Source organism: Danio rerio, chromosome 14 (genome assembly GCF_052040795.2).
Source record: "Danio rerio strain M-AB ecotype USA chromosome 14, GRCz13ab, whole genome shotgun sequence".
Lineage (NCBI taxonomy): Eukaryota > Metazoa > Chordata > Actinopteri > Cypriniformes > Danionidae > Danio > Danio rerio.
The window spans coordinates 13,929,820-13,956,240 of NC_141034.1; the positions used below are offsets into that span (position 1 = coordinate 13,929,820).

Consider the following 26,421-nt stretch of genomic DNA (forward strand, 5'->3'; position numbering starts at 1 on the left):
ACTACATATGAATAATATTTTACTTCTTCCATTGCAGCACTGTTGCAGATGTAATGAAATTTCAACCACACAAACACAAAAAAATAAGCCAGATACAGTTCTGAATATTTTATTTTAATAAAATTTAAGTATGATAGTGTTTTTAACATAAGTCTGGACACTGTAATAGATATGAAAAAATAAGTTGAAAAAGAATTGCTGGTCCAACACATACACATATTTAACTTATTAAAAGAAAAAAGCACTGCACTAGCTACATATAGCAAACAAGACTTTACATAAAGATTGTAACACCACACCCAACCACCACATCTGTACAATTTTAAATTTATTTGTTCAGCCAAGGAACGCTACCGGCTCGTGAGACAAAATTGTCCCGCAAATGATTTCGCTGCATTTTAGCAGTTACTGTTGCATTTCTTGGTTTTACACTGTGTTCCACTGGCAGAAAACTACCCATCCCATGACTTCTCCACAGTCCGTCCACCATGCCATGCTTATAGTTTTCCCAGTTTGTAAAGGCTGGAGGTGTATATGCCTCAGACCTGCGCTCACACAGAAAGTTGTGGATGCACAAAAAGGCCATTGTAATTATTATCACCTTTTCTGGCTCTAACCCTATGGTCGACCTGAAAACCCTAAACCTGTTTGTAAGAATGCCAAATGCATTTTCCACAACTCGTCTTGCCCTTGAGAGACGGTAGTTAAGTATTCTTTGACCATGGTCCATCTGCCTGAATGGAAATGGCTTCATTAGGTCAGGTCTTAACGGATAGGCATCATCACCTACAAACATGTAGGGAATCACAATGTCAGAATTTGGCAAAGGCTCAGGTTGAGAAAAGTTTAGTAGACCCTGATCCATTGCTTTGCGCAGGTCAGAGTGTGCAAAGAGTCCAGCATCTGAAACCCTACTTTGGGTACCAACATTAGCATAGACAAACATGTAGTTAGCATCTACTGCAGCCATCATTAGTACAGAGAATCTGCCTTTGTAATTGTGGAAAAGTCTGTTTTTTGTGAGGCTGGATATGTATATGTTTTCCATCAAGGGCTCCAAGGCAATGTGAAAACTGCCATTCCCCTTCGGATGGGGAACTTCAATGCTATCAGTGGATTTATTTATTAATCCACAAATGGGGATTTCGCTTCAGAAAGAAAATCATCTGAAAGAGTATATGATGGGCCAATGAAATGCCAAATGAGTTGGCAGCGTAAGCTTGCGCACATGTGCCTTATTTCCAATTAGCTCCGCATATAAGCACAGGGAGTGCAAGAAAACGCCATCCTTTTCGCTTCAGAGACCATTACAGCCTTCTGGGAGAGTTGATGAGGGTTCCTCCTGCTGTGATCCAGCGATTTCGAACGAACAAGAGCATTCTCCCTGTCAAAAGTGTGTACACGCAGTGGCAGACGGTCGAGCTGGGTTTCTCCCTTGCCTGCCGTTCTTTGGGTCTGGTCCTTGTGGTGGTTTTTGGTTTTTCTCTTAATAAATCAAACTCAGTCTGGAGGTTATGAATACCAGAAGAGTATACTTTATTGTCGACAACAAAGGAGAATTTTCAGGAGACCCCCAGTAGCATCTCTGTCTGAAAAATTCTGTCTCACTGATGTTCTGGCCTGCTTATATACTTTTGCAACTATTTTTCCCTTTGATCTACATATGTCACACAAATTTCACCTACGTTAACCCCTGACCCCAATTTCCACCTAGGTTAACCCCTGACCCAAACCTGGTAACTATATAACTTATCCATTTCTTGTGATATGGTAATTCTTCAAATAGTAAGCAAGTCTACAAGCAGATTGTACACATACAATTAGAATATATAGGTTACCTTCACACTTTAAAGAGTATAAAATCCACTTCATCCTCCAGAGCGGTGCGTATAAAGTTGCAACTTAGCAAAAAAAGAGCAACACAGTCGTGCAGCACATCCTTTTCAGGATGGCGCTTCGACCATGCGTTTCTGGATGCGGTGGTTTCCTGTCCCTGGATGATGAGCACGGGCACTGCGTTGCATGTCTGGGGGTCCAGCATGTTAATGCGCTGCTCACGGGCAGTTCATGTCGTCATTGCGATGCTATGACTGTTGCGCAGATAAGATCGCGGCTAGCCTTTGCAAAAGGGTGAACCACCCCAGTTGTCCCCTGCACTGCAACGGGCACTCGGGCAGATCTGAGGGTCTCAGTGGGAGATAATCCGTCGCCTCCGGGTCCTCGGACCTCCCGCTCCTCCAAGCGATCCATCCAAGCTTTCATCTAAACAGATGGTAGCCCTTACGTTCGATGACACCGGGGACCAGACGTCCATTGCTGCATCGGAGGGTGGGCCCACTCCGGCCCACTTGGGCAGGTGAGCGCTGTCAAAATGGATCCTAAAACGGACATGTTAGCTGTGCTTTCCCGGGCCGCTTTGGCCGTGGGTTGGAGATGGTTTATCCCCCAGCTCCGCGGCCGGACTGACTTGATGGGTGCTATGTGGAGGACCAGAAGGCTAAGCCTTCGAAGCCTCTCGTCCCCTTCTTCCCGGAGGTGCACAGTAGGCTCATGCAGTCCTGGAGGGCACTTTTTTCTGCCCGTGCTGCATGTCCCTCTGTCTTCACCACTCTTACGGTGGAGCGGCCAGGGGGTATGTGGCGATTCCTCAGGTCAAGCGCGCGATTGCGGCCAATATTTGTCCGCGTGGCACCTCTTCTTGGTGGGGTCCGCCTCGTCTCCTGTCCAAAGCCTGCAAGTTATCTGCCTCCCTCGAAGCTAAAGCTTACAAGGCTGCGGGCCAGGCTGCTTCCACCTTGCACACAATGGCCACCTACCAGCACTACCAAGCACAGGTGCTGGCCGAGCTGCGCGAGGTTGGGTCCAACCCAGGTGTGTGAGCTTTGCACCGCAGACGCGCATAGTTGCAACTTCACTAGTATCCAGACGCGCATGGCATGCGCACACCGAGTCACTGTTACTGCGCTGTGTCGCCGCGCACTCAGCCCTTGGAACGACCCCTCATTCCTACAGGCCGGAGTGCCTCTTGGACAGGCGTCCAGTCATGTTGTTGTCTTAACAGATGCTTCCAGCACAGGCTGGGGGGCTGTGTGCAGCACATGCTGGTCAGGATGGACAGCATGGCGGCGGTGGCATATATCAACCGCATGGGGGGTATTCTCTCTCGCTGCATGTCTCAGCTTTCCCGCCGTCTGCTCCTCTGGAGTCATCTGGATATCAGGCTGAAATCGTTGCGCGCCATTCACATTTCAGGCAAGCTCAACCGTGCAGCCGATGCACTCTCACGGCAGCCTTTAAGTCCTGGAAAATGGAGACTGGTGTGATTCGGGGAAGCCCAGATCGATCTGTTTGCTTCGCCCCTCTGGCCACACCGGACCTGGATGTCAGAGCTCTCCCTCCTCGCGATGGCCCTCCCCTGGCAGATCCCTTTGAGAGAGCACCTACTCTCAGGGACAGGGCACCATCTGGCACCCTTGTCCCGATCTTTGGAACCTCCATAGGTGGTCCTTAGACTCGAGGAAGACTTAGGTAACCTACCGAATGCAGTGGTTAATACCATCACTCAGGCTAGCGCCCCCTCCTTGAGCGCGCCTATGCCCTGAAGTGGAGTCTATTCACTGAATGGTGCATCTCTCGCTGAGAAGACCCCCGAAATTTGCCAGATCAGCGTTGTGGTTTCTTACGCCAAGAGAAGCTGGAGAGCAGGCTGTCGCCCTCCACACTCAAGGTTACGTGGCTGCCATCTCCACTCTCATGACCCGGTGGTTGGCAGCACTGTGGGAACGCATAACCTCATCATTCGGAATTAATCCACCCCGCCCCCCTCTCATGCCCTCTTAGGATCTCGCCCTCGTTCTCACGAGCCTGCGTCAGATCCCTTCGATCCTTGACTCAGTATCTTTAAGAATTCTGTCCCTGAAGACAGCTCTGCTGGTCCCGTTGATTCGATTAGAGGGTCGGGGACCTGGAGGCATTTTTCGGTCAGTGACTCGTGCCTGTAATTTATCTGGACCGCACTCAGAGCTTTAGATCATCTGAGCAGCTCTTCGTCTGTTATCGGTCGGCAGCAGGGAAGTGCCGTATCGAAACTAAAGTTGGCCCACTGGATAGTGGATGCCATCCCTCTCGCTTATCTAAGCCAAGGCGAGCCGTGTCCCCCGAGAGTGCGTGCGCACTCCACTCGCAGCTTCACATCCTCTTGGGCGCGTGCAAACGGCGCCTCTCTAACAGACATCTGTAGAGCTGCGGGCTGGGCGACACCCAACACATTTGCAAGGTTTTACAATCTGCGAGTGGAGCTGGTTTCCTCAAGGGTATTTGGTAACCCTTGGTTATTAAGAAAACAATTCAGTTAAGGTGTTGAAGCACGCTTGTTGCGCCATTCTCCCGAACACGGGGATACGCGCGCCTTTTTATCTGTCAGTAAAGTTCCCCATCGGGTGAGCCCTGCAGATTCATCTGAGGCCCCCAGCACTAACTCAGCGGAGGAGTCACTTGCTGGCCCACTACGTTTTAGGTCTGCCCGCTGGTCAGCCCGCGTTTTGGGTATAGGTGCCCGCTATGCGTGATCCCCACTAGGCAATCCCATATGCTTTTGTCAGCCACGGTGCAGTCCCCCCTCACGGGCGGACCTGTGTCTTCCCTCTCCACTAAGTATCTTATTATATGCGTACTCCCCCTTTACTAAGTGTCACCGACTCGGTCCCAGTCATTCACCTGTGATCCTTCCCTAGCCATCACTGCTATAGATGGACGCCCCCTGGGGGAAGGAAACATTAAATTCTGAACTCTGCCACTCTCTCTTCAAACAGGCTCTCTCCATGAAGAAGAACTCTCCTTCCTAGTGATTAGCTCTCCTCAGCACACCATTATCCTCGGGTTACCCTTGCTACAGACTCATGATCCCCAAATCTCCTGGAGTACTGGTGAGATCGTAAAATGGAGTACTAAATGCTTTAACCACTGTCTACAGTCTGTCACCCCTGTCCAGATTAAAACTATCTCTGCCTATTCTGACAATCCTGATCTGAGTCAAATCCCTGAAGTCAACCAAGATCTCATTGAAGCCTTTAACAAGCAGAAAGCCACTAAACTCCCTCCTCATCGTGAGTACGATTGTGCTATTGAGTTGCTACCAGGTACAGCGCCCCCTCGTGGTAGGATCTTTCCTCTCTCTCACCCGTAGACCAAAGCCATGAATATTTACATCTCGGAGGAGTTAGAGAAGGGCTTTATTCGACCATCCACATCACCCGCTTCAGCTGGCTTCTTCTTTCTAAAAAAGAAGGATGGGAGCCTGCGCCCATGCATCGATTACAGAGGACTGAATGAAATCACTGTCAAGTACCGCTACATCTAGCCATTAGTCCCAGCACACCTCGAACAGTTACGCTCAGCACAGTATTTCACGAAATTGGACCTCCGCAGTGCCTACAATCTTATTCGCATCAGGCAGGGCGACGAATGGAAGACCGGCTTCTCAACTGTAAATGGCCACTATGAATATTTAGTTATGCCCTTCGGCCTAGCAAACAGTCCTTCCGTTTTCCAAGCCTTCATAAATGAGATATTCAGACACATGCTCAATCAGTGGGTCATCGTTTACATTGACGACATACTCATCTACTCCAATTCCTTACCTGAGCATATTCAACATGTCAGAGCAGTCCTAAAACGCTTGATTCAAAACCAGTTATACGCCAAAGCATCCAAGTGTGAGTTCCATCAGACCTGTATATCATTTCTGGGTTACATAATTAGTCCCGAGGGCATTGCCATGGATCAACAGAAGGTCGACTCAGTCACTCAGTGGCCCAAACCCGAAACCATACGGCAACTCCAACGTTTCTTTGGCTTCGCTAACTTCTATCGAAGGTTCATTAGAAACTTCAGTACAGTAGCTGCTCACCTCACCGCCATGGTGAAAGCCAATAATGCCCGTCTGAACTGGAGCCACCAGTTCATTCAACCAGCTCAAGTCTCGCTTCTCAACCGCACCCATCTTGTGTCACCCTGAAAACAATCAACCGTTTGTCGTAGAGATTGATGCCTCCAACACGGGTATCGGGGCTATACTCTCCCAGAGATCTCAGGCAACCAACAAACTCCATTCCTTTGCTTTTTACTCTCGCAAACTCAACCCAGCTGAGAGAAACTACGACGTTGGCAACCGTGAGCTTCTAGCTATGAAAGCAGCATTGTAGGAGTGGAGACATTGGCTAGAGGGCGCCAAACACCCATTTACTGTCATTACTGACCTCAAGAACCTTGAGTACATCCGGTCATGCAAGAGATTTAATCCCAAGACAAGCAAGGTGGGCTTTATTCTTCACACGTTTCGACGTCAAGGTTACTTACATTCCCGGATCCAAAAATGTCAAAGCTGACGCTCTATCTCGTTTGTTTGATGAAGAAGCATTGGCTGATGATGTCGAGCCCATCTTAAAGGAATCCCTGATATTAGCCCCCATTCAATGGGATATCGATACTGAAATCCTCCAAGCATCTGATCAGAACCCCACTCCGCAGGCATGCCCTGAGAACGAGATCTTTGTCCCCCCATCGTTACGAGAAAAACTTATCACGGAAGTTCACAACAGCCCCAGTTCTGGTCATCCAGGGAGTACAGCAACCATCCAACTCATTCAGAACCATTATTGGTGGTCCTCAATAACCAAAGATGTAATCAAGTTCATCAACAACTGCTCCCCTTGTCAAATGGCTAAGCACTCCCGTCATCGTCCCGCCAGTCTACTGCAACCCCTAGAAGTTCCACGTCGTCACTGGTCACATATAGCCATCGACTTCATTACTGATCTGCCCCAGTCCCAAGGAAACACCACTATTCTTACTGTCGTTGACCGATTCTCAAAGGCTTGCAGACTCATAGCCATACCCTAGCTACCCACAGCCCTAGAAACAGCCGAACTGCTATGCAACTTTGTCTTTCGTTATTATGGACTACCTGAAGACATCGTATCAGACAGAGGTCCCCAATTCACATCCCGTCTCTGATCCGCCTTTTTCAAGAACCTTCAGGTTAACGTCAGTCTTACCTCCGGTTACCATCCTCAGTCCAACGGCCAGACCGAACGCCTTAACCAAGAGATTGGTCGGTTCCTTTGATCCTACTGTCATTCCAACCAAGCCGACTGGAGCAAATTCCACATCTGGGCAGAGTACGCACAGAATTCACTGAGAAAACCATCTACGGGTTTAACCCCATTTCAGTGTGTACTAGGCTTTCAACCCCCTCTATTCCCATGGTCCGGCGAACCCTCAGAGCTCCCAGCCGTAGATTCCTGGTTCCAGAAATGTGAAGAGGTATGGAACGCAGCTCATACCCACTTATCTCATGCCATCAGGAGATTCAAGGAGCAAGCTAATCGTCACCGTCGTCCTGGTCCCATGTACTCCCCAGGACAGTGGGTGTGGCTATCAACCCGAGACCTCCGTCTGAAACTTCCCAGCAAGAAACTCAGCCCCAGGTACGTGGGTCCTTTTCAAATTGAGAAACAGATTACTCCTGTATCCTTCCGACTGACACTACCTAACCACTACCGTATCTCTCCCACATTCCATGTCTCCCTGCTCAAACCTGCTGTTGGTCCAGCCGAGGTGGATAGGGAGGTGGCAGCCGGTGAACAGGGTCCCCCACCTATCATTATCGACGGAGATCCAGAGATCCAGACGCCGGGGCGGACAACTACAGTACCTCGTCGACTGGGAGGGGTACGGCCCAGAGGAAAGATCTTAGATCAACCGTAAGGACATTCTCGACCCAACTCTGTTGAATGAGTTCCACTTGCAGCATCTGGAAATGCTGGCCCCTCGCCCCTGTGGAAGACCCCGACGTCGCGATTCTTCTCACTTCAGGAGCCGTTCTTTGGAGAGCGGGCTGTCACCGACTCTGTCCCAGTCATTCCCCTTGCTGGCCAGCAGAGGCCGCCATCCCCGGACTTCTAAGCATTACATCATCCACCTAAACTGATTGTGCACACACCTGAACTGAATCCCTTTAACGACCCACATTCCCCATATAAGCCACACTCAAACACCAGTTCATTGCGAAGTCTTGTTCAGCCACGGCCAACATTTCTGAGCGTTATTCCCTGCCTGATCTCCTGTGCATAACCCCGGACTGTTTCTGACTCTGAGTTGCCTTCTGCCTGCCCACGACCCACGCTTGTTATACGGACTCTGAACCACGCTGCCTGCCCTCGACCCACGCTTGTTATATGGACTCTGAACCACGCTGCCTGCCTCTGATCCATGCCTGATATATCACCCTGTGTCTGTCAGCTGCCAGCCCCACAACCAATATTGAATGCTGTTGATGTGAGTTTGCACTTTAGTGCGTGTTGTATATTTGTTATTGAACTGTGTCTATTAAATACTGCAAAATGGATCCCTCCGTGTCAGTCTCCTTGTTACACTAAGTCCCTCAGGAACTGCATAATAGGACAATTGTTCAATTTTTGCAGTTCAAAATATTTTATTATCATTGACAGGTTTTTTTTAATTAAATGTGTTTTTTATTTGAAAACTTAATTTTTTAAATTACTACATACTTTTACTTTAAAACTAAATATTTTTGATTGAATAATAAAGAAACAAATCTAGCTCCATAGTTTCCCCCTTACACGCAACTTTTGTAAAGCATCTGCTGCATGTTGGTGTGTCAGAATCCTTGCTTGTAAAATAAAGCCATACTTTTGAAATGCTTAATTTAAGCAAATTAGATGAATGCGATCATGTGTGTTGATGAAGGGAATCGCTTACCGCATGCGCCGTTCTGCGCAATTCGCATTCTATAAGCAACAAGAACAAACGCCTGACATTGCTGACAGTGTCTGTATCCCTCAAAGCTGTTTAGAAATAAATATTTAGAGATGGTGTGACACAACGCATACTTATGTGTGCCTTTGATGCACGTCTTCATGCTTTATTAGGGTGTCACACACCCGATGCGCCACTGAGAGCTGCGACATGGCACACACATGACAGTTGAATGTATCACACACCAGAAGCGCACATTCGTATGTTGTTTAAATTAAAACTATTCAGATGGTGCTTTGTGGTGTGGCAGAAATTAATACAGTGTCCTGAGTCGTGGCTGGGCGCAGCGGACAGCCGCCGACGTTTGGCGCCGATGTGTGTACCCTAATAGAAACCTATGTTTAGATTACTAAAATGCATGGCGCAAATATTTGAGTATTAAATATTGTTTTATCTTTTATATATGTAATTGTGAGTTTCTTGTTTCTTTTATTTAATGTCACAATATATGCATTTATATATTTTATTTCTTGCATTACTTGATACACAACATTTGGGCGCTTCAAATAAATGTATAGATGTATATAATGATTTTATATTCAGAATTTATTTTCTAAAAACCGGAATCGAAGTCAAGTGTGGCTAAAGTCAATTGCGCAGCAGTTTATGGTGAAGACAGGTGAGCTGCATTTCGGCTACCTCATGATTTAATCCATACTGCCAATTCTTTTTTGAAATTCATGTCCCAAATTGTTTTGATGCATTAGCTAAGCCATATGCATTCTGATTTTCTGCATATTTACTTTATACTATCATATTGATGATGTATACTGTTCATTAATCAGTATTAATATACAAAATAACAGGTTTAAATTTTGTAAGAAAAAAATTATGACAAAGAAAATCTCAATGAAGATGTTTATCCAGCATAGCAGTCTCAAAATACATGGCAGTACCTTGGGTTCGCCGGAGTCAGAATGAACCCTGAACATTCTTAAACTCAAACCTTTATACTGTTTTTGATGTTGCCTTTAGATGTTAATGAAGTTGCTCCTTGGCTGTTGACCCCGCTGTTCTCTCTATCTCTCCATGTTAATGCAGTTTCAACACCATTGATGAGATGGTTCTCTGTGCACCACACCCATCCCCATTCTGCAATTGTTACCATTTGGTTGAGATGTAGTCACCTCAAACGATGCAGAGACAAGACCCTGTTGAGTTCTCTTTTCTCTCATAAGTCACCACACCCATCCCCATTCTACAATTGTTACCATTTGGTTGAGATGTAGTCACCTCAAACGATGCAGACAAGACCCTGTTGACTTCTCTTTTTTCTCATAAGTTAGTCCTTTTGGGAAATGAGCATCAATTCACCATTTAGAGTGGAAGTTGGGTCAAGGCAGACTTGTTTCTTACAATATGTTTTACTGTGTTTTGAATGTTTATATTTTATATTTATTTTAATCTATACTGCCAATTTTTTAAAAATATTTCCTGAATAGTTTTGCTGCATTAGCTTGGTGACATCATACTGTTCTATCGCATCAGCTGCATTGAATTCATGCAGGCAAGGGGAGAGACTGATTGGATTCATTCTGCAAGGATTCGTGTCAATAAGGAGGGACGCATTTCATCATTCATTCATCGAGGATTTTTTGTAGGAACATTGATTTATATTCATTGAACCTTTGATTCATTCATTGATGCACATCAAACCAGGCTGTGACTGCACAGGAATGGTATAATGCCACATGGTCTCGTGTGATAACTTATATTGGCAAATGGTCATCCTACCTATCCCCTTTCTACCTCTTGCACCAGTCTTTCGTGCAGGTCTTCTAAAAACAGGAGAAGGTGGTCGGTGTTATAGGGGCCAATCTCACATTTATGCAGGTGTGCATCTTTTTTGGAGATTGCGGCTCACATGGTGATGTTGGCTCCTCTCTGGCCTGGCACAGTAATTGTGACCCTTTGATCTATTATGTTTTTTCAACTTAGCAAAAGTGTGTCAACGTAGGACTTAATTGGCCAACGTTATTAAGATAATTATTGTGAACAAAGATCATTTAAGGTGGGACTTGATTGGCCTCCAACTCCATGACTCTATAAAAGTAATTAGACACAGATATGTAAATGCTCTGCTGTACTGTAAATCTACTGTATGCACTAATAAACTCCAGGTTTGTAGAGTGGTTTACTGCAAAACACTGTGTAAAGTACAGTAATGAGTGTTTTGCATAACCTTACCTAGACATATTATTAAGTTCTTTTATGCACTCACTGTTTCTTTCAAAAAGAACTTTGTATAGTTGTTTAATTCGTACTCTGTTTAACTAGAGTCTGAGAAATGGATGTTATGCTGATTGCTGTAATGTTCCCAATGACAGGGTTGTCCTCTACAACCCTGGACTAAATGTCTTTCAGTTTTATTTCATTGTCAGCAATCACCATGTTGACAATAGCAAGTTCCTGTTCTTCATTCAAGAGCTCTGCCCTCTAAGGGTGGTAGACCTTGAATCCTTAGAGGGACAAAATACAGTTACATATTAGAGACTGGGGGCATACAGTCACTCTAATACAGTAAATGGTAAATTTATTTACACTTTGCTGAAGAAGCAATATCCAACCTGTTGGTTTCTCTGAAAACATGGCAATGACAGTGGATGCCACTGTGTCCAAGCTGAGATTTGGCTGTACTTGTTCACCAGCCTTTCTGTATGATAGCTTGTTTTATGACATGGTCAATGATAGTAGATATTATTTGATCAGTTAACCTAGCTCTGGTCCTTCTTAGAGCGCCACCATGCATTCTAACTCATAAAAATAATAATAAAAAATTTGCACAACCTATGGGAATTAAAAAGGGGTAATTTTCAAATTAAGCAGAGTGATTTGGGAAAAGAAAGAAACGGTCATTCATGGAAGTGTGTAGTGTAAGAGGATCAGCTCATTTCCATATTAATTGAAGGAGATGTGTGTGAGCCGGTGAGGTGAGGAGCTCTTGACTGTGCTGCGATATTATTCTCAGCTCCACTAGTCACTAATGGCTGAAGCACCCAAACTCAGCATGACTAATAAGACACAGGGGATGGATATGGTCTACAGCACGTCCTCTGAGCGCAGTGCCATCAATCACACATGGAAAAAAACAAGGCAATTAGTGAGACCACCACAAAAAAAAAAAAAAACCTTAATTAATTTACTAGTTTCAACCAACATCCTTACACTTGCTCCCAAATCTTTCAAAAGTTATTTAAAAACATAAGTTAAGATAGCTTCATGGCTATCCTCTACCTCGTGAAGCATTGTTGGTCGCCATGCTGCCCACTCTTGTGGCCTATCAAAAATGAAGTTCTGGCGTGGGGAGTGGATTTTGCCATCTCCTATATCTCCATAACTTCTGACACAGTGAAGTGTTTTTAGGCTACTCCAATTCTGTTGTTAAGCTCTTATTTATTAACCCTCAGGGGTCTAAAGCCTCCTTTCCACTGCACACGACAAGCGACAGACTGGAAGTCATTCATTTCCAATGGAGAGCAGTCCGGGAGCTGCTTGGAGTTCCAATCATCTCCGTATGTGGAAAATTCGGATCCGAAGAGAGCTGCGGATCCATTGAAATATTTGAACTCCTGTGACCAGACCGTATGCGACCAGCCGACCAGATGTGATGTATTCCAGTGTTGTACAAGCAGGTCCATGTGCACGAGATGAGAAATAGGAGTTTATTTGGTTATTTTTTGAATTATAAAAAGTATATATATTTTTTTTAAAAATTCTGTTCATAAATGTAAGTAAGAAAGTAACAAAAATATATTTTTAATGTTGTCTCCACATTTCCCTCCAATATTTTTGTGGTCTTTGAATTTCTTGTATTCATTCATTCATTAAACCATGTAAACGCACAGAGAATTCAATTCAATTCATCATTATTTGTATAGCGCTTTTACAATGTAGATTGTCAAAGCAGCTTCACATTAAAAGTCATAGTAAATTGGAACAGTGTAGTTCAGTTTTTTAGTGTTTAAGTTTAGTTCAGCTCAGTTCAGTGTGGTTTAATAATCACTACTGAGGGTCTAGACACAGGAGAGCAAATCCATTGATGTGCAGCTCTATAGATCCCAAACCATGCAAGCTAGTGGCGACAGCGGAGACTGAAAAAAAACTTCACCAATTGGCGAAAGTGAAGAAAAAAAACCTTGAGAGAAACCAGACTCAGTTGGGTACGACCATTTTAATTTCTCCCCTGTCCAAACGTCTTGTGCAGAGCTGCAGTCTCAGCGGCGGAGGCTGGAAGCTGGGCCTCAGCAAAGACGTGGCTGAAAATAGGAGGTTAATACATCAAGGAGACGTGACTAAGGTTTTCAAATTTTTATGTTCTAGTAAGGCAATTGAACCTGATGGTATTACATGGTGCTTTCTTCTAAAACATTTGCTGAGGAGCTCACACTAGCCTGGCATCGCCTGTTTCAACTCTCAGTTCATACACATAAAGCTCTGGAAAAAATCTGTGATAATCCCAGTCCCAAAAAGGCTTGTCCGCAAGACAATAATAATTATATGCCAGTGGCCCTAACATCAAATGTCATGAAAACATTTAAGAAGATTTTAATAAAAGATTTGCTTAAGGAAGTTGAGCCATACTTAGACCAGTATCAATTTGCATACAAAAGCAAATGTGGCAATATTGATGCAATTTCCACTTAAACACATCTTGTTTTAAAGCATCTAGAGAGCCAAGTTGCATATGCTAAGTTACTTTGAATTAATTTCAGTTCAGTATTTAATTCAATTCAACCACATAAAATTTTGGAAAAGCTGGTAAAAATACAAGTGAACCCTTTTGTTACTAAATGGTTTTATTATTTTCACAGACAGGACAAAGCAAGTAAAATTTAATACATTGTTATCTGATATAGCCACAAGCAGTACAGGGGTGCCACAAGGGTGTGTAAGCTCACCATTTTTGTTTTTACAAACAACTGAATTAGGCAGCAGACAAATCAATATATTCTTAAACAAATTCATCAGTGATTACACTTTTAAGTAGACTAAGTAAGCAACAACAGAGTCTATTTTAAGATATGGGATTAGTTTGGTTTGGGAATCTGACAGTAAAAATGAAAACCCAAGTAAAGTGTCCTGTCTTGCTTTGTCCTTTGCCACAGCCATATCACCCTGCAGCCCAAGAACGGTTACTCACTGAAGCTAAGCAGGGCTGAGCCTGGTCAGTACCTGGATGGGAGACCACTAGGGTACACTAGGTTGCTGTTGGAAGTGGTGTTAGTGAGGCCAGCAGGGGGCGCTCAACCTGTAGTCTGTGTGAGTCCTAATCCCCCAGTAAAAGTGAAGGGGACACTATACTGTCAGTGGGCGCCGTCTTTCGGATGAGACGTTAAACCGAGGTTCTGACACTCTGTGGTCATTAAAAATCCCATGGCACCTCTTGTGACAGAGCAGGGTTGTAACCCCAGTGTTCTGGCCAAAGTCCCTCTATTGGCCCTTACGATCATGGCCTCCCAATTATCCCCTTCCACTGAATTGGCTCTATCACTGTCTCTACACTCCACCAGTAGCTGGTGTTTGGTGAGCGCACTAGTGCCGTTGTCCTGTGGCTGCCGTCACATCATCCAAGTAGATGCTGCACACTGGTGGTGGTGGTGTGGAGAGATCCCTCCTCAAGATTGTGAAGGTGTATGACCATACACAATAAATCCGCTATATAAATACACATTACATTACATTACATAAATAACCTGATGAGAGTGGCAGAAAAAAAAATCATAGGAATCAAGACACTTGGTTTGCTAAAAGATATCGTTGAGTTGTGCACAAGCCAATAAGATTTTATCTGATTCTTCACATGTGCTGTCTTTGGAGTATGAGCTGATGAATTCTGGCAAAAGATACAGGGTCCCGTTATGTAAGTACATAATATATCAACATTCTTTCGTTCTGTAACAAATTATAATGTAGATTAAATTGCACTCATAACTACATCAATAATCTGTAACAAATTATAAATGTAGATTAAAGTGCTCGCATATTTACAACATAATTACTGTAACAAATTAGCTCAACGTTATTTTTCCCGCCCCTTTTCCACCATTATAATGTAGCGAGTTATAATTAGGTTACAGTGCTTGCTTATCTTCTGCATCATTATAAGTAACGGATTAGTTTAACAGGAGAAGGATTCATTTGAATGGGGCTTCAAATGAATTGACTCTTTAGTTCCGAACAAACGAATCATCCAGCGATCGTTCGAGACAGTCAAGTTTATTATGGCTATTGCTATCAAAATAAAAACCCATTCATGTTTGAGCAGGGGTAACAAGATCGAAGTTTAAGACATTAGATTCATAAATATACACAGGCACCTTTCTTTATACAAAATTAAACTTTATTGACTAAGCTAACAGAAACTAACACCTAACACAAACACACATTCATACAATTATAGAGAAGAGTAAAGAAGGTAAAGTAAGAGGTTGAGAGAATGTAATGATGGGAAAACTTCGGATTTTGTAGGAGCAAACCAAGCAAACCACACATAATCAATTTAACCCTTCTATTGTCTCTTTAGGGTTGCATTTAGTTCACCAGTTCAGATGTAGACAGAAGATGCTTACTTGCGTTTGTCTGTGTGATGTGAAGAAGCTCCCTTGGTTGAGCACGTGGTTGGCTGGTTGGTCTTGGTCCTCACGAGGTTTGAAGTGGGGTGGAGTCAGTGTTTCAAGTTGAAGCAGCAAAAGGGGCCAGTCTTAACTATACTCTTGATGAAAAATAAAGAAAAGAAGGTATCAGAGATGTAAATGTCCGAGCTGTGTGATGAACCCTTTCCGTCTGGGTCTCACAAGCTTTATAGGAAGGGTTCATATCCACCCTCCATGGAAAGTTGACCAATTAGAAACTAACTTCTCTGTATCATGGTTTATGACTCTGTTTGAAGTAGAGAAATTTGCATAGGCAAATTTGATGCAAACGGAAGCAGAAGCAGCTCTTAAAATGTTAATATGTTGCATTTATTGCAAAACAATTCCAAACATGAACGGCTTATGAGCTTGTTTAGCTTCAGTAGAGTTAAACAATCTTTGCAGAAATATTAAAACCATAATATTAATACAGGAGTAAGGGAAACATTGCAAAACACATGATTACACTTAAAGAGAGAATAAAGTTTACCTTAAAACATCAGTCTTATGCAAGAAGCTTATAGTCCTGTTCAGTTCTTTTGTGCTGTGCTGTGGGCACATTCCTTTGGGTCATAAATTCCTTGGAATCAGATTACAACTGACCATTGAGTCTTCCTTGGGCAAAAGTTGGCTCATTTGTTAAATAAAAGCAAAATAATTATGTGTCTGGTAGGTCATATTCGGTACAGTTCCTTTTTCAATTAAGTTGGTCAATGAGCAAGTAGGGAAGGACAGTCAAACATTAAGATAACAGGATTGATTGGCACAACAAAGGGCAGTGGGGCCTATTGTATTTTATTTTTATATATTTTTTTACTTACTGATTTTGTGCAATCGTATTTATTTTAGTAGGTATTTTAGGATTAGATTATAATATGTATGTTACATGTTGTCTTGATCTATCTACAGCAGAACCTTTTTTCTAAAACAAATTTCTCCTACGGGAGACAATACATTTTATCTTGACCTTGATGACAAGGTTTGATTGTGCTCAGGTTGACCATGGCTTGTTATTATATGCATTTACTTTTACGTTTAATGTCTGGGTTGTGTTTTTAAAAATGGAGATTACTTTGTTTTCATTCTCCTACTTTTGCGAATGATGTATCTCTGTAAACCAATAGCATTCAGCTGTGCATCTAGCTTCACCTGTTGGTACCCCTTTGCAAAGGGTAACCAAAAGTGGTGCAGTACAGTTCACTTTTAGGTATCATTTGACAGTGAAAACAGCTATAAAAGTGCACCGAACCGTTACACCCACTCAGTGTAAATGGGCCATACGAAACCTCAGCGTCACATCTGAAGACAGAATAAAGTGGAGTATGTGACACCAGTGACAACTAATATTAAATGTGATGAAAATAATAAAATAGTATGATATATTCAAAAAAAAACTAGAGATGTAGACATGCATGATGTAGACTCTGTGTAATGCACAATGTACATTTTCTGATATTGTAACGAAGGGTCTGACACGGAGGGATCCATTTGCAGTATATTTATTAGACAGTTTAACCCTCTGGGGTCTGAGGGTGTTTTGGGGCTCTGGAGAAGTTTTGACATGCACTGACATTTGTGTGGTTTTCAGTATCTTAAAAACATATTAATGGCTAAAGTGTGATAACACTGTAAACAGCACAAGTTGGGCTACAATAATACCCAAGCAGCATGTTTGTATGTGTTTGTGTTTTTGAGAAAGAAACGTTTATGCGCGGTTAGTGAAAAACTAAAATTTTGAAGTCATTGAAACAAGGCCGTGAAACACACGGAGAACATTTGTGCACAAGACTTTTGAGAACTGGATCCAGTAGTTTAGTGTTTTTTGCTTCAAAATGATGTGAGAATCATCTTGTTTACTTGCTCACAGAAAAACAATATAATGAATTAAAAATTCTAAGTCACTTTTTAAGTGAAATTGATTTATGCGAGAAGGCTTGAACTATCATTACAATGCAGTGAGTCACACCTGAAGACTGTAACGGGGAGACTGACACGGAGGGATCCATTATGCAGTATTTATTAAGTCACACTTTACTTCACAAACAATACACACGAATGTGCGAACATACAACATTAACAGCAATGAAGGTCTTAGGGCTGGCAGCTGACAGACACAGAGTGATTTACCAGGCATGGGTCGGAGGCAAGCGGCATGATTCAGAGTCCGTGTAACAGGCTTGGGTCGAGGGCAGGCAGCGAGTATCAGAGTCCGTGTAACAGGCTTTAAGTCGTGGGCAGGCAGAAGGCAGAGCAGAGTCAGGAAACAGGCTGAAGTAGTTCACAGGAGATCAGGCAGGATAGACTGCTCAGTAATGCTGGCCAAGGCTAAACAAGACTTGGCAAAGACTGTGTGTGTGAGAACTGCTTATAAAGGGTACGTGGGTCATTAGCGGGATGAAGATCAGGTGTGCTGGATCAGTGTAAAAGGATGATGTAATGCTAAAAGTCCGGAGATGGTGGCCTCTGCTGGCCAGCGAGGGGAATGACTGGGACCTAGTCGGTGACAAAGACAAAGACCTGCATAATGAGCCATCAGACAGGTACAGTATGTGACTAGGAGGGAAGAGTTTCAAGAAGGAATCAGAGAAAAGTTTATATACTTTTTTTGTTTGCAGTTTATTTAAAATATATTAATCACACAAAATAACTGGAGATACTTTTGTGAGTCAGTACACTCTGCAAACTTTTAAACTTACACATAGCAAATCTACTGATTTTTTTTTTTTTTTTTTTTTTGTAAATGAAGAGTTTAGTTCCAAAATGAGATATATCCATTTTGAGAAATGTTGGTTATTTGAAATTATTATTTAAGACAACAGTCAAGTTCATTCACAATTTTATACATTAAACTATTAAGCTCAGTGAAGTCCAGGAACAATTTTCTTCAAACCCAGGATATTTTTTATTTAACTGTATGTCTATAAATAGTTTATAAATAAGTCAAAAAACATGCTTAAATGCAACATATTATCTTAACATTGTCAAACATCTTAAATTGGTTTAAAATACGTCATATTATATGGAATAGTTTATACAAAGTTTGAATTATAATAATACAATTCTGAGTTAGTTTTGATAATCTTATATTAGAGCAATGTTATTTTAAAGAATGATAATTAATCCATATTAAGAAAGCAGGTGAAAAACACACCATGTGCGATAATAAATTATTTTAAACAGTCGAGCGCATCACAGCAGCTTTTGGCGCAAGTTATCATCCTCTCATTTGGTATTCACAGTAATTATTTAAAGAATAAACTTACAAAGGACACTTACGCCTGTTTCACACAGCAAGCGTCAGCGGCGCATGAGCAGCGCGTGTGTTTTCGGCGTCCATGTTAACAGATTAGAGCTTTCATACCGCACGCAGCAGCAGCGCGTCAGAGCGAGGCGTGAGCGTCGCCGAAGCAGCAGTGCAGCGATAGTTTCGGCGCTGGGTCTATTTTTGATGCGCTGCTCACGCTCAATTAAAGTGACAGTGCATTGATAATGTCCAAAACACAATAAACGACAGTAAAAAGTAGCAATTTTACCCAATAAATGCGTTAATAATGTCAAATGGTTTATATATAGTCATTCAAATGAACTACAAAACCAAATGTAAAACAATTTTAGTATCAGTTTTGCTTAAGTTGCACACTAGTGTTGTAGGAGAGGGGAAATAGAATATTTACGGGATTTGTAGTCCATAGCGAAGTGTATTGTGGGTAGTGTAGTTCGACACGCATGCTGGATTACGTGAGCTCGCTGTGTTCTGTGCAGCTGAGCAGAGCAAGAAAGTTTTAATTGGCTTTGTTTTATGTTCACTCGAGTTATTCCTACCGGGAGCTGTTTGCACTGTGAATCTGACAACACTAAAATAAGTAAAAGAATGGCATGCATTGGTTACTTTTGTCCGTCTCATCCTCTGCACGAGCATGAATTAACGAGCTGTTATTCTGCCGCTAGACATCACTGAAGCAGAGAAAGTAACACTAGTTTGATCATGTATAAATATCATTATAACTATATTGTATAAATATGATTATAACTTGGTCTACAGCAACCTGACACTCAAAAAACAAATGACATGATAGCACTGGCGATTGTCTTCTGACTGTAGACACTTCTCATATAAGTTAGCTTGAGAAGCATACAGTACTATTTGCCCAGATAGCAGGCAGTAATCGGGCCGAGCTCGGCTGCCCTCCGGCGCCTCCGGCTCCGACTCGGCATCGGCGAGTGTTATCCGGGCCGAGTGCGGCCCGCAGCTCGCTCGCGCACATGCGGTTGTGATGCGGCTGTAAAGCACTGGCCCGATTCCGGTCAACCATATTCTGGCCGCTTCTGGCAAGGACTCGGCTGATGGCAACCGATTAAGTTCTTATTTTATCTAGTAATCTGTTAGCTCTACGTTTAATGATAATTTGAGAAAATATTCATGGTACGATAGCAAAAAAAAAAAAAAAAAAAAAAAAGAATATTTAGTGTGGATGGTCGCAATGTTTAGACGCAAACAAAACAATATTATTTATAGATTATACATGTCATCTAGAGAAAAACTATGTAAAATTCGCTTATTTTTGAGATAGCACGCTCCTGTGCTGACTGTTTTTTTTTTTTAAAGCAGAAGTTGGTTTCATAATAAACACATGCTTTACTAAACTCCTGATCCAAACTCCAATCCAGACGGTGGCGGTAATGCTCCAAAAAGCTGGTTGTCAACCACCATGGCACGAAGATCACAAGAAGAAAAAGTTTGGTTATTCAAAGATTTCACGTGGATTCCGGTCAGAAAGGTAAGCTTTTTACTGCTTGTGTACTGTATAATTAGCGAATTTAGAGCTTAAAACATTTCCACGGTGTTTGGTTGTAACAGCGTTTAGTAATTTAAAACAGTTTGATACGAAATGTAACTTGCTTTAAGAAACACGACTGGAGCTAATGTATGCTAACGTTAACAGTTACAAACACGTCTGAAAGTTCCTTTTCCTTTTACAAAATGTTAGATTGTAACGTGTGTAGTAACTGAAAACTATTTTAATTATTTTAAAGAAACATAAAACGAATTTGTGTGTATGCTAACTTTGCGTTAAAGAAAGTTTCTGTAGACGAATCCATTAGCTAACATGGCAAAACGTGTTTTTTTCCTGATTTAACATTATAAAGTAACCGTGGATGTTAAAAAAAATCATTGTACAGGCGTATACTTATCCAACAGTATTAATTCTGTGATTATGTGTAAATAAAAACTCGTTTTGGATTAATAAAATATTATTGTTTATCTTGTTTATGCAGTTAGTCACGAAAAATGATCGAAACTCGACTGTTTACTATTCTCTTTAAATTATCCAAGATAAATATATTACTATGCACTTTAATTCATATGTGTTAGCCTATGTGAATCAATTATATCTTTTGTTCAAGCTGTAATGGTCAGTTAATGTAAAACTGAACGTCTTAAAGCAGATTTTGATGTTTTTTTTTTATGTTATTGACAGTGATAAATTCTGATTTAAATGAATGGGTAACAATATTTGTTGGTTAAGTCTTGTTCTTGTTTAACAAAGGTTAGTGAGATCATTTTGCTGCACATCACGACCAAAGAAGTCAATGGCACACTCTTTTGAACGTGAATAGGCATGGTATAGTTGTGTGCTAAAAATCCATTATAAGCTGTAAACTGCTGATACATTTTCAACATAGATTGAGCTTTTCAGACGTTACATTACTAATTGCTTCACAAACAGCTGAAATGGTTTATTGTTATTGGCTATCATCATCAAACATTTTTCACAATGGTAGGTTAATCTTCATGGGTACAGAATAATGCATGTGCTTGACCATCTTAAAAATCTATGTCTCAGATTCATAAGGCTGTCACTCTGCAGGAATCTCCGAATAAATCTTGTGCAACCTTCAGTGTACTAATTATTTACACTATAGGTATTATATTCATTAATTAACTTTGATAGTATTTCAGGATTTGAACTTTTCTTTACGGGAGGTTAACAACAATGTGATGTTTTATTATAGATACATATGAGGAAGCTCGACTCAAACATCCACACGCAACTGTGATTTCTGACTGGTAGACAGATGAGGATGATGATCGCCTGTCATACATCTAAAGACAGAACAGGTTTGTTTGCAATTATTTTAAACACATACTGTCAACATTATGTCATTGATCTATTACAACCTGTGAGTTTTGCCCTGGCACTATACTAAAGTGATGTTTTGTTTTGTAAATGTATCTGATTAAGGGACAGTATAGACGCATCTATACCATGATGAAGAAAAATTACTTGGAACAAAGAGGCTGGATAAAAGGCAGGTATGAAGATTTCAGAAATCAAGGCAGCACCACAAATACCATTACCATCAATGACTATGGCAGAAATCAAGATGCACCATCAAGATGCCATCAAGATGCACAGATACAGTACATTCCAGTACAACAGGCGTGTCCAAACTACGGCCCGCGAGGCTTTTTATAAATATCAATAGAATCTGGCCCGCTACACAAAAATGAACGTAATTCAATAAATAACCACCGGGTTTCGCTATTACATGCATTCAATTAAGCAGCAGTTCTTGTTATGATCTATCTATCTATCTATCTATCTATCTATCTATCTATCTATCTGTCTGTCTGTCTGTCTGTCTGTGTCTGTCTGTCTGTCTGTCTGTCTGTCTATCTATCTACACACAGTTTAAGTCTGAATTATTAGCCCCTCATTGATTTATTTCTTCTTTTTTAAATATTTCTCAAATGATGTTTAACAGAGCAAGAACATTTTTACAGTATGTCTGATAATATTTTTTCTTTTGGAGAAAGACTTATGTTTTATTTCGGCTAGAATAAAAAGCGGTTTAAATTTTTTTATGAACCATTTTAAGGTCAAAATTATTAGCCCCTTAAGTCTTCAGAACAAACCATTGTTATAAAAAATAACTTGCCTAATTACCTTAACTTGACTAGTTAACTTTATTAACCTAGTTAAGCCTTTAAATGTCACTTTAAGCTGTATAGAAGTGTCTTAAAAATATCTAGTCAAATATTATTTACTGTCATCATGGCAAAGATAAAATAAATCAGTTATTAGAAATGAGTTACTAAAACTTATATGTTTAGAAATGTGTGGAAAAAAATGTTTAACTCTCCGTTAAACAGAAATTGGGGAAAAAATAAACGGTGGCTAATAATTTAGGGGGGCTAACAATTCTGACTTCAACTGTATTTATATATATATATATATATCTATATATATATATATATATATATATATATATATATATATATATACACACACGTGTCTGTGTGATGCATGTAAAATTTGGCCCGCGACAACGTTTGTTTTTTTGCATCTGGCCCTTGGCCCAAAAAGTTTGGACACACTAAAAAAATGTTTAACTCTCCGTTAAACAGAAATTGGGGAAAAAATAAACGGTGGCTAATAATTTAGGGGGGCTAACAATTCTGACTTCAACTGTATTTATATATATATAACACACGTGTCTGTGTGATGCATGTAAAATTTGGCCCGCGACAACGTTTGTTTTTTTGCATCTGGCCCTCGGCCCAAAAAGTTTGGACACCTATGCAGTACACCTATGAACATTTACAGTCTTTGTTCTAGTGCAGTTTGAGATCAAGACAGAACTTATTGCATCTCGTGATGTCTTTGTAAGAATTGAAGACATCACTAAATTTGTTAAGGTTTAATGCAGCTAGAAAGTAAAGATCAACTAGAGAATATCAGCAGTGTCTAACCCACTGTTGTATTTACAGAAGTTGTATGAGAATAAGCTACAAGTTGATTTATACTAATCTGTTATTTTTCTTTTTTAGCACGACTGACTGAAGTTTTAAAATCATGCAACGTCATAAAGCAGCAGCTGGGCCTGATTCTCACAAAACCAAAACAGACGTGATGAAATTCCAGATGTAAACACATTTGACCTTCCTTTGGCCAATTTGATTTGGAAAAGCTTGAAAATCAACTAAAGGAGCAGCCTGAACAAATGAAGAAACTGGTAAGTTCAAGCTCTTGCTAATTTCAAAGTGTTTTAAGTTTGTTTGTTTTTTTTTTATAGTTTTTTTGCTTCGTAGGTAGCCTACTTTTTTCCTAATTTTTTCTTTTTTTTTACATTAGTACTTGTTCACTACTAATTATCTGTTTATCTTTTAATCACAGATGGAGTGAGGACAAATGTCCATACCACGCCACTGATAAAGAAGTGGAAAAATGCATTACAAGGTAGCTACAACTTGCCCCTGACAGGGATGGAGGAAGAAAGAAGAGAAAGCTAATGTGTCAAATGTCTACATCACTATTTTGTTTTATTTTTTAAACAACATTTTAAGTGTATTAGGGTGTTCCCTGATACTTGAACAATTTGTTTCTTTCATTTGCATTTATATATATATATATATATATATATATATATATATATATATATGTATATATATGTGTGTGTGTGTGTGTGTATATATGTATGGTATGTATGTATGTATGTATGTGTGTGCGCCAAATTTTGAAGAGACATCTTGATACATTTTTAATAAACGTAATACAAATAAAATTATAAATATAAAATTGCACAAGACGTGTATATATATGAAATGTATAATCATCTCACTCATGTCTTGCTGTTTGTGCAATTGATTTTGTTCAAGTTTATTTAAAAATAAGTTTGACTTTATACTTCTGCAATTATATATATATATATATATATATATATATATATATATATATATATATATATATATATATATATATATATATGTTGTTTGTTTATTATTATTTTAATGTTTTATTAAAAAATGTTTCAAGATGTTTCTTCAGAATTCTGCAGTACTTTTTATAAGTTTGACTTGGATATTTTACGGATTGTCATTGGTATTTTTAAGATGTTTCTTGCTATATCTTAAATTGGTTTCTATATTTAGGTTTATATAAAATTTAGCTGTTTTTTACAAATTTTTAATTCAAGTCTATTGGGAAAACAGGGTTGTTTTAAAAACATCTGTGTTTGTGTGTAATTTTTAGATTTTTTGTTTAAATCTTTCTGTGTGTCTTTATTGTGTTGTTTTATTGTTGTTTTTATATTGATATTCTTGTGCACTACAAAATTATTCATAAAATTTTAGTACTATTTTTTTCTTGCAATCAATAAACGTTTAACATTTATTTATTTTGTCATTTGTCTGATTATTTTCGTTACAGAATATGTATGCAGTTTGCACTTTATTCAAAGGTTAAACACAGTGCTTACACTTTGTGTTTACATTATAGCCTGTGTTTGGTGTTATATAAATTCAAATGGTTGTAATACCATATATCAAGTACCAATGTAATACCAAAAGGTTTTATAAGGTGTATAAATACGGAGTCGCGCCAGCTCCGGGCGGATGCGCAGCGTCGGCTCGCTTACGGCCGCCGCATCTGGTTGGAATCGGGCAGTGAGTCCACAGGCATCCGGCCCGAGTCCGGCAGCCGAAGTTGGGCCGAGGGTTAAGTCTCCGGCAGGCGACAATCTAGCCGGAACTGGCCCGAGTGTATTTTGCTATCTGGGTGTTCTATAAAATTTGTAAAATAAACATTTGGAGGTTAAAGAAACAGCATAGGAGGGGCTTTGGTGCAGATGAAAAGTTTAAAAAGTGTATTTGTATATAGAGAGACATGGGTAACTAGATAGAATAGACAGAGATAGGTTGATCTCTGCAGCAGCTGCCGAAGAGCTGCGCGCTGCAGACGCAGCTGGTGTGAAAGGCAAACGCCTGCGTGCTGCTACTGCTCGACATACGCGCTGCGCACGCTCTGCTCACGCGCCGCTGACGCTTGCGGTGTGAAACAGGCATTAGAAATGTAGTCTTGCAGACAGTGATGAGGAGGGGCGCAGGAAAAAGGCAGTATTTCACCGTAACCGCTGGCCTTCTTCTTGACATCAGCGGAGACTCACAGAGGCAGGATTATTTGATCCTGGTCCACTTTTGTAGCATTTTTATACATTTTTGTGACGTTGAGGGCTACATCTTCATCTAAAAGTTCGTTGGCATGACACAGACCAGCATTACTCACATTACTGACCAAACTCAGAGCACTTATTTTCTTCTTTAGCTTTCTTTGCCACTGGTCCTATACCTCTGTTGTTTTTACATCTGGATTTACATCTGAAGTGCGCTTACTGAGAGGTGGGACCATGCTGCTGTAATGAGGCGATATCGGTCCTTGTCAGGTGACGTCACCGTCGTAAACACCAAATTGCATTATGGGACATAGCCCCCATTTGTGTTGTATCCGAGTTAACGTGAGCTGTTGTGTGGCTTTAGCGTCTTTCGCAGAGTAAATACAGTGTTACGTTCTTGTTGTGTTAAGGGCTGTAATAGTAAATCACACGATCAAAAAGGTAATAAATGATAACGACGACAGATATTTAAAATTTCCCGCTCAGAAGAAAGTATATTGATAGACTGTAGCAGTAACAACAGACACATCGGGTGTCCTGGCCAGCTGCATTGAGACGCAAAATATATCTTCATTTCTCCGTTTATGCTCTCAGCATTATCACAAAGGTAAGTACGAAAGAATATTTAAGTAACTTTACAACTGTCATTGCTTGAGCTTCAAATAATTTTATTAATTCAATGTAAAACTTTAGTTTTGGGGGTAGAACTGCATTTAAATATTTACGAATCAACTTAGTGCTTATGGATTTAAGATTGTAAAGTATTTGATTGGAAAAAATATTGTAAAATACTTTTTTACAACTTAGATTTGCTGATGTACTCACTCCCTGACAAAAAGTAAATTTTCGACTGTCCTTTTTCTGAAAACAAATATAGTTTTTTGTTAAAATCATTCCCTTAAATGTTTTAATCTCCAGACTGTAACTTCATGAAACTGCAGTTAAAAAACCCAGTTCTTTTCCACTGTAGAAAAAAATATAAATATATTGGATGACA

At 40.7% G+C, this 26,421-nt stretch overlaps 1 long non-coding RNA gene across 1 annotated transcript; it reads left to right on the forward strand.

Moving 5' to 3' along the window:
• Window positions 1-20,221: 20,221 nt before the first annotated feature.
• On the forward strand, window positions 20,222-24,646 carry LOC147833892 (uncharacterized). The gene is made up of 6 exons (XR_015507118.1): window positions 20,222-20,248; window positions 21,486-21,591; window positions 21,716-21,786; window positions 23,305-23,489; window positions 23,651-23,854; window positions 24,290-24,646. It is a non-coding gene; the product is annotated as an uncharacterized LOC147833892 (long non-coding RNA).
• Window positions 24,647-26,421: the final 1,775 nt, after the last annotated feature.